General features: G+C 36.5%; 1 long non-coding RNA gene across 1 annotated transcript in view; it reads right to left on the bottom strand.

Annotated features, from left to right (window-relative positions):
• Positions 1-5701: 5701 nt before the first annotated feature.
• The window catches only part of LOC127505247 (uncharacterized), a 29234-nt gene continuing 21016 nt past the window's right edge, over positions 5702-13919 (bottom strand). The window contains exons 2-4 of the long non-coding RNA XR_007927673.1: positions 13024-13110; positions 10763-10940; positions 5702-6213 (exon numbers count right to left, since the gene is read on the bottom strand). This is a non-coding gene — a long non-coding RNA (uncharacterized LOC127505247). The remainder of the gene's footprint in view (positions 6214-10762; positions 10941-13023; positions 13111-13919) is intronic.

Here is a 13919-nt window from a genome sequence, read left to right as displayed (position 1 = left end):
CTTAGGTGATGAAATGCCATCAAATCGTGTAAAGTCAATTTACTGTAAATGGTGAAGAGTCACAATTCAGTATGCAAATAAATCCAACAAAGAAGACCATATGTATGTAATTATATAATTAAATTATACAATATAAATTAAATATTGTATAAATTAAAAATTGTAAACGCTTTGAGGGTGAAAAAATCTAATAAATCTTCCTTTGACTTATACTTGCAGTTCAGAGATCCAAGCACTGATATTCATGTTGTATTATTTTTCAACACTTAAACATGTCTTTAGGAAGATATTTGTTTGCATTAAGGTAAAATTTGTGAAAACGTTTCAAAATTGCAACACTGGGCAAAATTTCCCCTCTATTTTTTGAAACAGTAAGTGAAAGTTTTTGGAAGTTTTGAAAAATAACATTTTAATACTGTAATAAATATTCATATCAAAGTATATTTTAAATATGTATTAATTTTAAACAACTTAATTTAGATATAATTTAATTAATTTTAATATATATATTGTTATATCCATGAGACAATAATGACAAGACAGCTCAGAAAACGGCTGACAAATATATATATATATATATTTGTTTATAGTATTTGTTTTCTCTATGTTGTGAGAAAAACTAGACATATAGAAATAAAAAAAAATATATATATATATATATATATATATATATATATATATATATTAGTCAAACCAAAATTTATTCAGACACCTTGAACATTTCATTCATTAATACAGTTTATTCACTATATTTAAAAAAAAATGCTCATAAAATATGACAAGGTCTCAGAGTTTAACTGTGTTAGAAAAAAAAAATCATCTTAATTATGTCAGAAAACACTTAAGCAAAACATGGTCAGATCAAAGTGTCTGAATAATTTTTGGTTCAAAATTCTTATCAATTTTACTGGTAGTCCACTGTATGAATAATTTTTGGGTATAATATGTCACAGTTTATTTTATTTTGCTATCTTCACTTACATAAATGAACTGTAGTGTCCTGACCCACTAGTAAAAATATATCGAAAATATCAAATATATATATATATATATATATAGTGTGTGTGTGTGTGTGTGTGTGTGTGTGTGTGTATATATATATATATTTATATATATATGTGTATATGTAAATAGAAAAAAAAATGTTCCAAGAATTGTCAGCTGGCTGGCACGCTTTTGTGTCCCATGCATATAAACTTTATATAAATTATAAACTATAAAGTATAACCACTACAAGTATACTTGTAAAAGATTATCAAATTGACATATATACGTTTAAAATGTTCTAAAATATTTACGGCACTGATAAAACATCTATAAAATAATGAAAATTTTTAGATTTGTATGTTTCTTGCAACCAAGAAAAAAAAAATTGTTTTGTCAAAATAAACAGCGAAGTTTAAATGACCATAAATGGAGAAAGAGGCTTTTTTAGGCTCAAATGGTGCACTTACAGCATCTACTAGCAGAGGTTAACTAGGTTTTGCCAAAATTAATCAATAATAATAATAAAATAATGGTTAAACTTAGCATTTCTTGAGTCTTCCGTGTTCTGTGATTTAGCTTTGCGCTCTGTTTTTGAATGCCAAAAACGCCCACTAATGTGACTGCATCTTTGCAGGCAGCTATATAGATACATGACAGAAAAAAGAAAAAGAAAAAAAAAGACACAATTTAATACACAAATAAATGCAAGAAGAAAGACTGATTCAGTATGCAAATATTTCAGTGACCTCATTGCTGTTGATGGTAAACACATAGTATCAAAAAGAAGGGTAACCACAAGTTATTTTCATGAGTTCATATGAGATTGTGAACTCTATTATTTATCAGATTACTGTGTTGAATAACCTTAAGGCATCTATCACAGGCAAAATGCTTGTGTGAGAAATCCGTCAAATGAAAACTTGACAGTCCAACAGTATGACCTCAGTTCAGATATGATTCTGATAGCAGATATAATGAGAACCATGTGCGTGCCCTCCGTAATGGATCAATCTCACAAGCCTTTTCTGACAAAACCGATTTCACTCTGTTCCAGCTTACACACACACACACACACACACACACACACACACACTTCTAAAGATTTACAGTAAAAAATAGACTCCATAACCCAGACATGCTTTACAACTGCATGTCATTTCAGGCTTGCACAAAAAAGATTGAATTTACAATGCAAAACCCCTGTTTGCTTTTTCTCATTTCTCTTCCAAGTATTGTCTCGCACTCATTTTGCAGTCAGGCCTCAGTCTGATTTATTGTAACAGACCATACAGGGAGAGAGAGAATGAGAGAGATCTGAGTGAAAACCACACAGACGAAGAATAACATCCATGTGTGTAAGAACAGCATTGTGGGAAGTGGGTTTGGGTGAGAAGTAATATGCACTTAAAGGGTTAGGAATTACGTTTTGTTATTCTTGATATCTCCCTAGGTCTCACTTTAAGGGTTATACTGATGTCTCAAGTAGGTTTCGAGACTTTCACAAGGATTAAACGTCCACAATAAATCACTTATAAGAGCTGCCAAGCCGCCCAATCAGCACCAATTAGGGCTGGTCATGTGGTGTGTTCTGTCCTCTTCAATCAGCTAAAGACAGTGAGACACAGTTATAGGAACGAGCTTGGAGAGAGTGAGATGAGAAGATGATGAAAAGAAGGATGTGGTTAAAGCCACATCAGAGGCAGAACATGACAGATAAATGGAGTGCTTGGCTCCCAGAACCACGTCAATACAGAGAGAACTGGCATGAGTTATGAATTTGTATGTTTGATGAGCAAACTTTTGTATGGTGTGTTTGTCTTTTTATCTGCAGTTTTTTATTTATTTTTTATTTATACAATTACAATTCAGATTAAGCACATCTCTCATGTGTAAATGTACCATGAAAGTAGTCCATATGACTAGTGCACTTTATTTCAAGTCTTCTAATACCTGTTAATTTGACAACAGCTGACCGGATCATTGAGTCAGTGATTTGAACTTGAGAACAGGATCAGTCCAATTTGTGAACAAATCATTCTTTTGAACCAGTTCTTTTTTTATTATTCTTTTTTTTTTTCTTTTGAACATGTTCTCTTTTTAACAAATCATTCTTTTAAATCAGTTCTGCTTTGAACAAATCATTCTTCTGTACCTGTTTGTATTCTTTAAACAAATTATTTATTTGAACCAGTTCTCTTTTGAACAAAGTATTCCTTTGAATCAGAACTTTTTTGTACAAATCACTCTTTTGAATCAAATCTCTCTCTCTCTTTTTTTTTTTTTTTTTTGCTGCACAAATTGCATTGAATTTTGAATCATTTTTGAACTGTTCCTAACTGGTTCTTTTTTGACCAGATCATTCTTTTGAACAAGTTCTTTTCTTTTAAAGGGGACATATTATGCCCATTTTCACAAGATGTAATATACAGTGGGTACAGAAAGTATTCAGACCCCCTTAAATTTTTCACTCTTTGTTATATTGCAGCCATTTGCTAAAATCATTTAAGTTAATTTTTTTTTCCTCATTAATGTACACACAGCACCCCATATTGACAGAAAAACACAGAATTGTTGACATTTTTGCAGATTTATTAAAAAGAAAAACTGAAATATCACATGGTCCTAAGTATTCAGACCCTTTGCTCAGTATTTAGTAGAAGCACCCTTTTGATCTAATACAGCCATGAGTCTTTTTGGGAAAGATGCAACAAGTTTTTCACACCTGGATTTGGGGATCCTCTCCAGTTCTGTCAGGTTGGATGGTAAACGTTGGTGGACAGCCATTTTTAGGTCTCTCCAGAGATGCTCAATTGGGTTAGGTCAGGGCTCTGGCTGGGCCATTCAAGAACAGTCACAGAGTTGTTGTGAAGCCACTCCTTCGTTATTTTAGCTGTGTGCTTAGGGTCATTGTCTTGTTGGAAGGTAAACCTTCGGCCCAGTCTGAGGTCCTAAGCACTCTGGAGAAGGATATCCCTGTACTTGGCCGCATTCATCTTTCCCTCGATTGCAACCAGTCGTCCTGTCCCTGCAGCTGAAAAACACCCCCACAGCATGATGCTGCCACCACCATGCTTCACTGTTGGGACTGTATTGGACAGGTGATGAGCAGTGCCTGGTTTTCTCCACACATACCGCTTAGAATTAAGGCCAAAAAGTTCTATCTTGGTCTCATCAGACCAGAGGATCTTATTTCTCACCATCTTGGAGTCCTCCAGGTGTTTTTTCATGTGTCTTGCACTGAGGAGAGGCTTCCGTCGGGCCACTCTGCCATAAAGCCCCGACTGGTGGAGGGCTGCAGTGATGGTTGACTCTCTACAATTTTCTCCCATCTCCCGACTGCATCTCTGGAGCTCAGCCACAGTGATCTTTGGGTTCTTCTTTACCTCTCTCACCAAGGCTCTTCTCCCCCGATAGCTCAGTTTGGCCGGATGGCCAGCTCTAGGAAGGGTTCTGGTCGTCCCAAACGTCTTCCATTTAAGGATTATGGAGGCCACTGCGCTACGAATTTTTTTTGTAACCTGGGCCAGATCTGTGCCTTGCCACAATTCTGTCTCTGAGCTCTTCAGGCAGTTCCTTTGACCTCATGATTCTCATTTGCTCTGACATGCACTGTGAGCTGTAAGGTCTTATATAGACAGGTGTGTGGCTTTCCTAATCAAGTCCAATCAGTATAATCAAACACAGCTGGACTCAAATGAAGGTGTAGAACCATCTCAAGGATGATAAGAAGAAATGGACAGCACAGGGTCAGCAAAGGGTCTGAATACTTAGGACCATGTGATATTTCAGTTTTTCTTTTTTAATAAATCTGCAAAAATGTCAACAATTCTGTGTTTTTCTGTCAATATGGGGTGCTGTGTGTACATTAATGAGGAAAAAAAAATGAACTTAAATGATTTTAGCAAATGGCTGCAATATAACAAAGAGTGAAAAATTTAAGGGGGTCTGAATACTTTCCGTACCCACTGTAAGTCTATGGTGTCTCCAGAATATGTCTGTGAAGTTTCAGCTCAAAATACCCCACAGATCATTTATTATATCTTGTCAAATTTGCTCCTATTTGGGTGTGAGCAAAAACACATTGTTTTTGTGTGAGTCCCTTTAAATGCAAATGAGCTGCTGCTCCCGGCCCCCTTTCCAGAAGAGGGCGGATTTTTAACAGCTCGCACTTCAGTTGCTCAACAACAACAAAGCTGGAGAATCTCACGCAGCCAAAATGACGATTGTCGGACACTGATGGAGAGCCTCAGGAAGAAGTTATGACTTATAGAATTCAACTGGACATTTCTGAATGGTTAGTGGATAAATTTATGTAGTTGATTCAACTCATTGACTAGCATGTGTCGTCATGTTAATCTTTTGGGCAAATCCAGCATTGAATTTACCCTTGTTTGTCAAGCAGTCCAGCGTAAAATTACGGCATGGTAACAACAATCTACTACAACAACCCTTCCTCTTCTCTAAAGCAGCCCAACATGGCCTCACCCCCTTTGTTGTGTTCTTGGGGGCAGGGTTAATGGAAATTTTAGGGTTAGTGATGTCACTAACCCAGGAAGAAGCTTGTTGTAGTCCCTATACCAGCCGTTTACTGTCCTTAAACAGCGAATACTTTAAAAGAAAATATCTCCCTTTGCATTGAACTTTGAGCGTTGTAACTTTGCAGACGTTGTTTATGCTCTAACTGCAACATTACACACTAACTAAAGTTAAAAAAGTGAAATCATAATCAACCACCCCTTTAAATCAGATCTTTTTTAAACAAATTGTTCTTTTGAACTGGTTATTTTTTTGACCAAATAATTATTTTGAATCAGTTCCTTTTTTAACTAATTACTCTTTTGAATCAGCTTTGTAAAATAAAGAAAAAAAAGAAAAAAAAAATGTCTTGATTTTTTTTTAAATAATTGTTCTTTTACAAATTGTGTTAACTTTATTTAAAATAAATGCCACTTGATTTAATATTTTGTTTTAATGCAATCAAATTCCTCTGAGTGTAAAAGCAGATATACAAACACATACAGTATGTGTGTACAGTATTGTGTATTTTTTTCACATTCTTGTTTCTTTACTCCATTGAATGTCAGTCGTACATTTTGTTTCCCATACTGCTGAGGTTACGCTTTTTGTTGGGTGTGGTGAGGATGTTTTATTAGCACATGGAGAGTCCTTCCTCCTGAGATAACTGCTAAAGTCAAACATCTGCACACGCTCGGCTTAGACAACAGGCTATAAAGAAAGAAAAGGAGCGAAGAAACAAGGGAGGAGTTTAGAACAAATGGAGGGGATTTTGGACAGAGAGCAAGAAACACAGAGATTTGTGTTTTCACTGCATTTCATGAACAATTTAGCCCGATTACTTAAAAATGATTAAAGACAAAATTCATTACGTCTGTAAGTGGTCTGTGTTTTCTATTGGTTGCTAGTGACAATTTCAGTTTCAACCACAATCACTATAAAAATCAGTTCAGGCTGAGTTCTTGTTGTCAAGAGAGATTAAAAGGTACGTGTTGTTGCTCAAAGCACACGTCTCTCTGCTTTCATACAGTTGTCCATTTCCTCAGAGCAGCACTGGCCTGAAGTGATTTAATTGGCCCAGACAAAACTTTGGAAACCCAAACTACCTTGAAAATAGTCTCTTGTGTTCACCAAAGCTGTATTTATTTATTTAAAAATCCAGTAAAAACGTTACTATTGTGAAGTACTATTGTATTTTGAGGATCAACCTACGAATAGCTTTAGACCGGGACAGGGATCCAAAAAAAAAAAAAAAAAAAAAACATATTTCACCTTTAAGAATTTGTTTGAGCCAGGCTGTCTTGTTGTAAATGATCTATGAATGAAAAGCCCCATTTTCCCAAAATATATGATACAATCAATTCTGAGGTGGATCTGGCAGGAAGTAATAATGGATTCCATCTGGATGCCCTCTCACTGGACTGATCTTAAAAGACTCCAGAAATAAAACCAGTACAGATGCATCATAAATGACCGTATCTCAATTTGCCATGGCACTTTCTACTAAAATCTGTTTTCCTGTTATTCCCAATCGATTTTTCCCCACATGGAAAAGTGCCTAGTGAATGTTGTTTCAGGGTCTGTCTCCTTTTCCATGTGTCTTGGAGAGAGCCAGAAGACAATTCCACTATAATAAAACATGGAAATTCTATGTGGAAATTTCACTTAAAGGGATAGTTCACCTAACAAAAAATGTCTTTATTTATTCATCCTATGTAATTTCAAACCTGTATGACTTTCTTTCTTCTGTTAAACACATATACACACACAGAACACAAAACAAGACTTAATATCTTGAGTCATATTTATTTACTGGAAAACAAGACAAATATTCTAAGGAAGACAATTATTTTTTGCATTAGTCATCCTCATGTTATTCTGAGTGACTTACTTTCTTCTGCGGAGCACAAAAGGAGATATTTAGAACATTGGGGTTCAGATTCCATTGACTTTTCATTGGGCATTTTTCAAAATATCTTTTCTCTGTGTGTTTCAGGTATACCCTATACGTTATGGGGACAAAATTTCCCCACAAAGATGGCAATATTCAAAATCCTTGTCGCCCCATGAGGAAAACAGTTTATAAATCATACTAAATGACGTTTTTTTGAAAATCTAAAAATGTGTGTGTGTGTGTGTGTGTGTGTGTGTGTGTGTGTGTCTTTAACAGAAGAAAATTTCATAGGATGAGTAAATGATGACAGAATTTTCATTTTGGGTGAACTATCCCTTTAAAACAGGACAAAAGAATAATGTCATCAGCGCAACAAAATGAGCGTGGGACAGTTTTTCTGACCTGCACCAGGATCCAGAGGGTCATCTCCCAGAGTGATGTCCACATTTAGTCCGATGACAGGGGGTCAAATGGTGAGGGTCCACTATCTACTCACACTCACACTCATAAATATACACATACCAAAGAAAGACAGGAAGCAGGCAATAGCTGGACAGGAAGAAGGGAGTGTTGGCTATCACAATGTGCAGAACAGGGGTTCCCTGTATTGTTTCCTGCTTTTTCTGGCCAAAGTGACACCAATCTCATTCGTTATACAGGAATGCAATCCAGATTCCTTTGAGCTCCTCGGCATCTGCCTATTTTCAGACGATTTGCACCACCTGAATGTGCTTGATAGACACATTTAGCAGCTCCAGTAATCTCCCATAATTCCATGTATTACTCAACAGCTGCCTGTCATTGTGTTTCTTTTGGCTTGGCATTTGTTTGTTTATTTCTTTTTTTAAGTCCCCATTGATGATATCAGTGTCACATTTGGCATCAGATGTGAACACAGGCCTGGTCTTGGTCAGTCTGATCACTGCTTGTTTGAACAGGCCCTTCGTTTTTGTTTGGACAGACAAGAGAGGAATTTTGTGGCCATTGCACGTGTCGTTTTAGCTTATTTATAGATTTCAGAAGCTTTTGTCATGACAGTTGTCAAGAAGAGGAGCCAATGTAAGTTATGTTCCCATTTAAATTCAGTTTGGGAGTTTGGGGTTCAGCTGCGCTCATTTATTTGCAATTTAGCTTCACAAATTACATAGCAGTCATTTAATAACTTTTTAAAGATTTATACCTTCACATGCATTATTTATTACTGATGCTTCAATTTGTAAAAACCTCTAATGCAAAGTATTAAACTTCAGTACGTAACCCATCCCACTACATTTGTGCTACTAACATGAATGATCAAATCGTGCTGCTTGTTGTCGAATTGTGGATTTGCTTTTTTCTGGTAGACAATAAAACGTGCAAAAAACATCCTATAGACTTACATTGTAGAAGAAACCTGAGCCATATCTAGAGACCAGAATAATACTGATTCTTATGGGTCAGTAATGAACCCACCCTAAACCATCAGGACACTTTAGCATCACCGCAGCAATGCCCCGGCAACCACTCACTTCACTTACATATGTAAATCAGAGACTTGTTCATGCAGTCACAGTTACGCTGCACCAGATCGCTAACATAATGTAATCGTGAATTATGAACACCGGACAGATGCACAACAGCTCAACAGAAGCGTCGCTGCATGCAAACCACAGTCACAGCCACAGGTTTCTCCTCCCTTCCCCACTTCCTTACTGGAGTCAGGGGAAGCTCCACACTCTCTTCAACTAGAGGTGAAAAACATCCAAAGCTAGAAACATGCACAACTAGTGCAGATGTTACATTAATTGAGTTCATATTTTTTGGCATTTAACATAAGAGAATTTGTTACTATAGGGCTGAGTGATGTATCAAATGCAAATATTGATATAATATTGGCCTATAACAATATATTTGCAATCTGGAGATATTTACATGAACCATTCCAATTTTCAAACTATCAATTTCAATGAATCATATGTTTTACCTTCTGAATAAAACCTTTTGAATTTAATATCTGTTTGGTCAAATGATGGATCAGCCTTTCCTGTCTTAAGAGTCACAGACTCTTAAGTATAGGCAAATACTTGTTGTGATTATTATGTTTCTAATATGTTATATGTTTCGGAACAGATTTTGATGGAGTGTGTAGCTTTTCATATCTTAAACAACCACGTAGGAAGACGCATCATGGTCGTATTCCAGGATGACAATGTCAAGATTCATCAGAAAGAATGTTTGGGAGGGAGCATGAAGAATCATTTCCACACAGGAATAGGCACCTCTGAGTCCTGACCTTAAATTCATTGAAAGTCTTTGGGATGTGCTGGAGTAGACTTTACAGAGTGCTCGACTCTTGCATTGTCAATACAAGATCTTGACCAGAAATTGTTGTGCTTCTTGATGGAAACAACATTTACTTCCATCTCCTCTGAAATGCTAAAGGGATAGTTCACCCAAAAATGAAAATTCTGTCATCATTTACTCACCCTCAAGTTGTTCCAAACCTGTATGAATTCCTTTCTTCTGTTGAACACAAAGAAGATATTTTGATGAATATGGGTAGCCAAACAGTTGATGGACCCTACTGACTTCCATAGTATGGGAAAAAAAAATACTATGGAAGTCAATGGGGCACATCAACTATTTGGTTACTGACATTCTTCAAAATATCTTTTTTTTGTGTTTAACAGAAGAAAGGAATTCATACAGGTTTGGAACAACTTGAGGGTGAGTAAATAATTACAGAATTTTCATTTTTGGATGAACTATCCCTTTAAAGGCCATTTTTTTCACATTGAAAAAAGTGACATTTATAATGTTATAATAGATTTACATTTCAAATAAGTGCTGCTCTTTTGAACTTTCTGTTCATTAAAAAAATCACGGGAAAAATGTATCACAGTTTCCACACAAGTATTAAGCAGCACAACTGTTTTTTAAACTTTGACGATTATAAGAAATTATTATAAGAAATTAGCATATTAGAAAGATTTCTGAAGAATCATGAGTAATGCCTGCTTTAAATTCAGCTTCGTCATCACAGGAATAAATAAAACTAAAATATATTGAAATGAAAAAAGTTATTTTAAAATAAAAGCAGTCTTGGTAAGCATAAGAGACTTCTTTCAAAAACATTTTTAAAAAATCATATCGACCCGAACTTTTGAACTGTAGTGTATATATACAATATGATTTTAGCTATCAGCCCCATTTATCACTTATATGCATGAACAAAGCTCTTAAGCATTCCATGTGGAAGTCATCCTCCTTCCCAGTGGAATGCTAGTAACATTGTGGCAGTTTGTGTAAACCATCCCCCCGCTTGCCCCCATGGACTGAAAAATAACAAGGTCATGAAAGGTCAAGTGCCTCTGACCATTTACCCACCACCCCTGAGCCTCATGATGCCGGAACGGTGCCCAAGCCATGGCCGACGGCCACAGAGACGTTCTGTTTGTGCTGAAGGAACATTTACATGTTATTTTCTGTTCTCACAGGCGTGGCTGTGGAAGGAGGAGGCAGAACATACGCTATGAGGCAATCCCTTCTCAAAACCCCTGAGACTCTGAAAGAAAGAGAAAAGAAGGAAAAAAAAGATGATTAGCCTTCTTGATGGTAATTTAAAACAGGTGTCTGAAAGTGGTTGTGTGTGCCTTTGTGTGGTGTGAATGTACAAGAATGCTGTATGTTTTAGTGTTCCATGTTATGATAACCAAAACGATAAATTCCACAAACAGGAAATGACAGGGAGCAGGAAATATCACAAAAAGGGCACTTGTAAGTTGTACATCTCCCCAACAAGTTCTTTATGTAAGGCTGGTGTTTTATAGTGGCTAAAGGGCTGTAGAATAAAAGGTTGCTGGTTCAAGCCCCATGAGGAAAGAGTCATGAAATATAACCATGATTAAGATGCGTAAACACAGGTTGCTCCAGGATGAAGGAGAAAACAATCTTATTGCTCAGATGTTGCTTTTTCATAGCTCGGTTATATCTCATTAAACAACCAACTTTGTCTTTTCTCAGATGATAAATAAAAATAGACAAAAATTAGGCTATTAACTCTTCCCCTGCCAGCATTTTTTTTTTAAGTCGCCAGTCAGCACCAGAATTTTTTTTATCATTTTCACAAAACTCAGAATATTTTGTTGTATGAATATCTGAACATACAATATATCAAAAGAAAGAACAGAACCTCTGCTTAAAAAAAATTATCATCAACACTCAAATGTGGGTGTTTCATGTAAAAGCAACATTTTGAGCAAAAACCTGTGAAAATCAAGTTGTCTGGAACGGATTCAGAACGTTGATCAAAACAGTTCAAGTAGATCGAGTCCATCAACACCTCCAAAGCCTGCACAGCCCTATACCTCTTGCGTTGACATTTCATTCAGTAACATTAGGCAGTTTTGATTTATATCCTGTTTCATGTTTGATAATCGCATTATTTTACATAAGCATTAAGCAGTGCTTCTATTGCTTGTTTCTGCTGCTTCTTTGCTTGTTTTTTGATTCCAGAGATTCTGTACCTTTTCAGAAAAAGTGCAATAGCACCCCCTACCGTATAACAGTGAAAACATGGATTGCCGGAAAATTCCATCAATGGTGGGGAAGCGCTTTGTCATATGACAGATAATTCATTCAATGGTGGGGAAGGGCTTTGTCATATGGCTATATTTTATAGATAGATAATCTCCGTTTGCACTCCATTTAATCTCATAGCAGTCTTGAAAAAACAATTAGGATATTTGATTTGCGTTTTGTCTTTTACTACGGGGATTTCAATGAGTACTTTAGATTGCTTTTGATAAATGCATGTGCTAAATGGCTACTTGCATACTAAACGGCCCTCAAAAGCACACACATTGATTCATTTGTCTGTCTGCGTAAGAATAATAAAAAAAAAAAAAATCATCCACTCTGAAGTAGAAAACAGATGAGTTTTCCTTTGAGTTATGGTCACGCTAAGTGCCTGGAGCATCTTGCGTTACAAAACCACAGCCACCAGGAATTAATTTACAGATTTGTTCTTTTCATTTAATGCATCAATGCTACATTCAAGAGTCTCATTGGCCATTTGTAACTGGAGTGTCTTGTACCGTTCTTGAACAGCTCAGGTTACGTGTGGTTCCATATGTGGAGCCTTGGCCGTGCCGTCGGACTCTCCTCACACCGTAGTGCTAGCGGTCACACTCCACCCACTGCTGCTGCTGGCCAAAAACTGGACAGCCCAGGTGGATGTTATGTGCTTAAGCCTATCAATCATTTCACTTCCAAACTCCCCACACCTCAAAAAGGGAGGGAAATGAAAAAATCAGGCTTGTGGGAGGGGGACACATGTTCTCCGCTCTCTCCCCCATCTGGCCGAAATGTTTGACAAGTAATTTTGCGAGTAGTCCCCAAGAACACACAAAGCTGCTCACACTGCACTGTTTCCAGATGTTCTCCGCGCGGCGCCAAGACACAGATACATGTGAACGATTCCCGCCCAGTCACACCGAGGGGGAAATGGGATCGCGTGAGGGTGTGTGCGTGTTTAGATGCAGTGGTGCATGTGCGTGTCGGCTTTCTCAGCTTCCCTTCCGTTCTTTCCTTCCATGTGAGTGTGTGTGTTGGCATTTTTGGGTGATTGAGGGTTAAAGATGACTCACTGTATTACTCATTGGTCCAGGGACGGACAAATTCAGCGTACATGACGGCATGTGCTTTCACAAGCTGATCAGCGGTGAACAAATAGTCTGCAGAGATGAAAGAAGAAAGGACACTGTGGTTTATATATCATAGTTAAAATATCAAAATGGAAATGTGGAAGGCAAATCAGACAAGGAAAAAAATTTTACCTTTTCAGACCCAGGGAACTCTAAGACAGCCCATATATTGTTTTTATAATGCAAATTATTATAAACTATAAAAAAACATTCTTAACTATAGAAGCCTGTTTCAACCTCAGTATAAAAATAAACATGACTGTGAGATTAAAATAATAGTAACATTGTGAGATATAAAGTCATATTATGAGATATAAAGCTACAACTGTAAGATATAAAGTCAAAATGACCTTTTTTATTTGTTTTCTCAGTGGCAGAATGCAACTTACGTGGTCATGTACAACAACATATATGGATATTTTTTTAAAGGAAATCCTAAATGTTTTATATAGTATATCTGTTTATGAACCCCCTGTGGACCAACAGATGAAATGTTTGAAAATATATGATTAATCAATTAATCAATCAATCAATCAATCAATCAATCAATAAAAATTAATTATATTAATTTCTCTGAATCTATTTGGAGGTTTAGTTGGTGGCAGGCTTTGTAGAGTTTGAATTTTCCAGGTGCCAAGAGACTTTTTCAAAGTAATAAATATAAATATACAAAATCACTGTAATAAATATACAGCTAGACATACATGTTTCAACTCTTTTTAAACTATCAAATGCACACAACATGAAAGAGGTGGTCTTGCCTGCAAGAAGAGAAGGATGACGGTTGAGAGAGAGAGAGAGAGAGAGAGAGAGAGAGAGAGAGAGAGAGAGAGAGAGAG

The sequence above is a fragment of the Ctenopharyngodon idella genome, chromosome 22, assembly GCF_019924925.1.
Source record: "Ctenopharyngodon idella isolate HZGC_01 chromosome 22, HZGC01, whole genome shotgun sequence".
NCBI lineage: Eukaryota > Metazoa > Chordata > Actinopteri > Cypriniformes > Xenocyprididae > Ctenopharyngodon > Ctenopharyngodon idella.
This window is presented reverse-complemented; position numbering and strand designations above follow the sequence as displayed.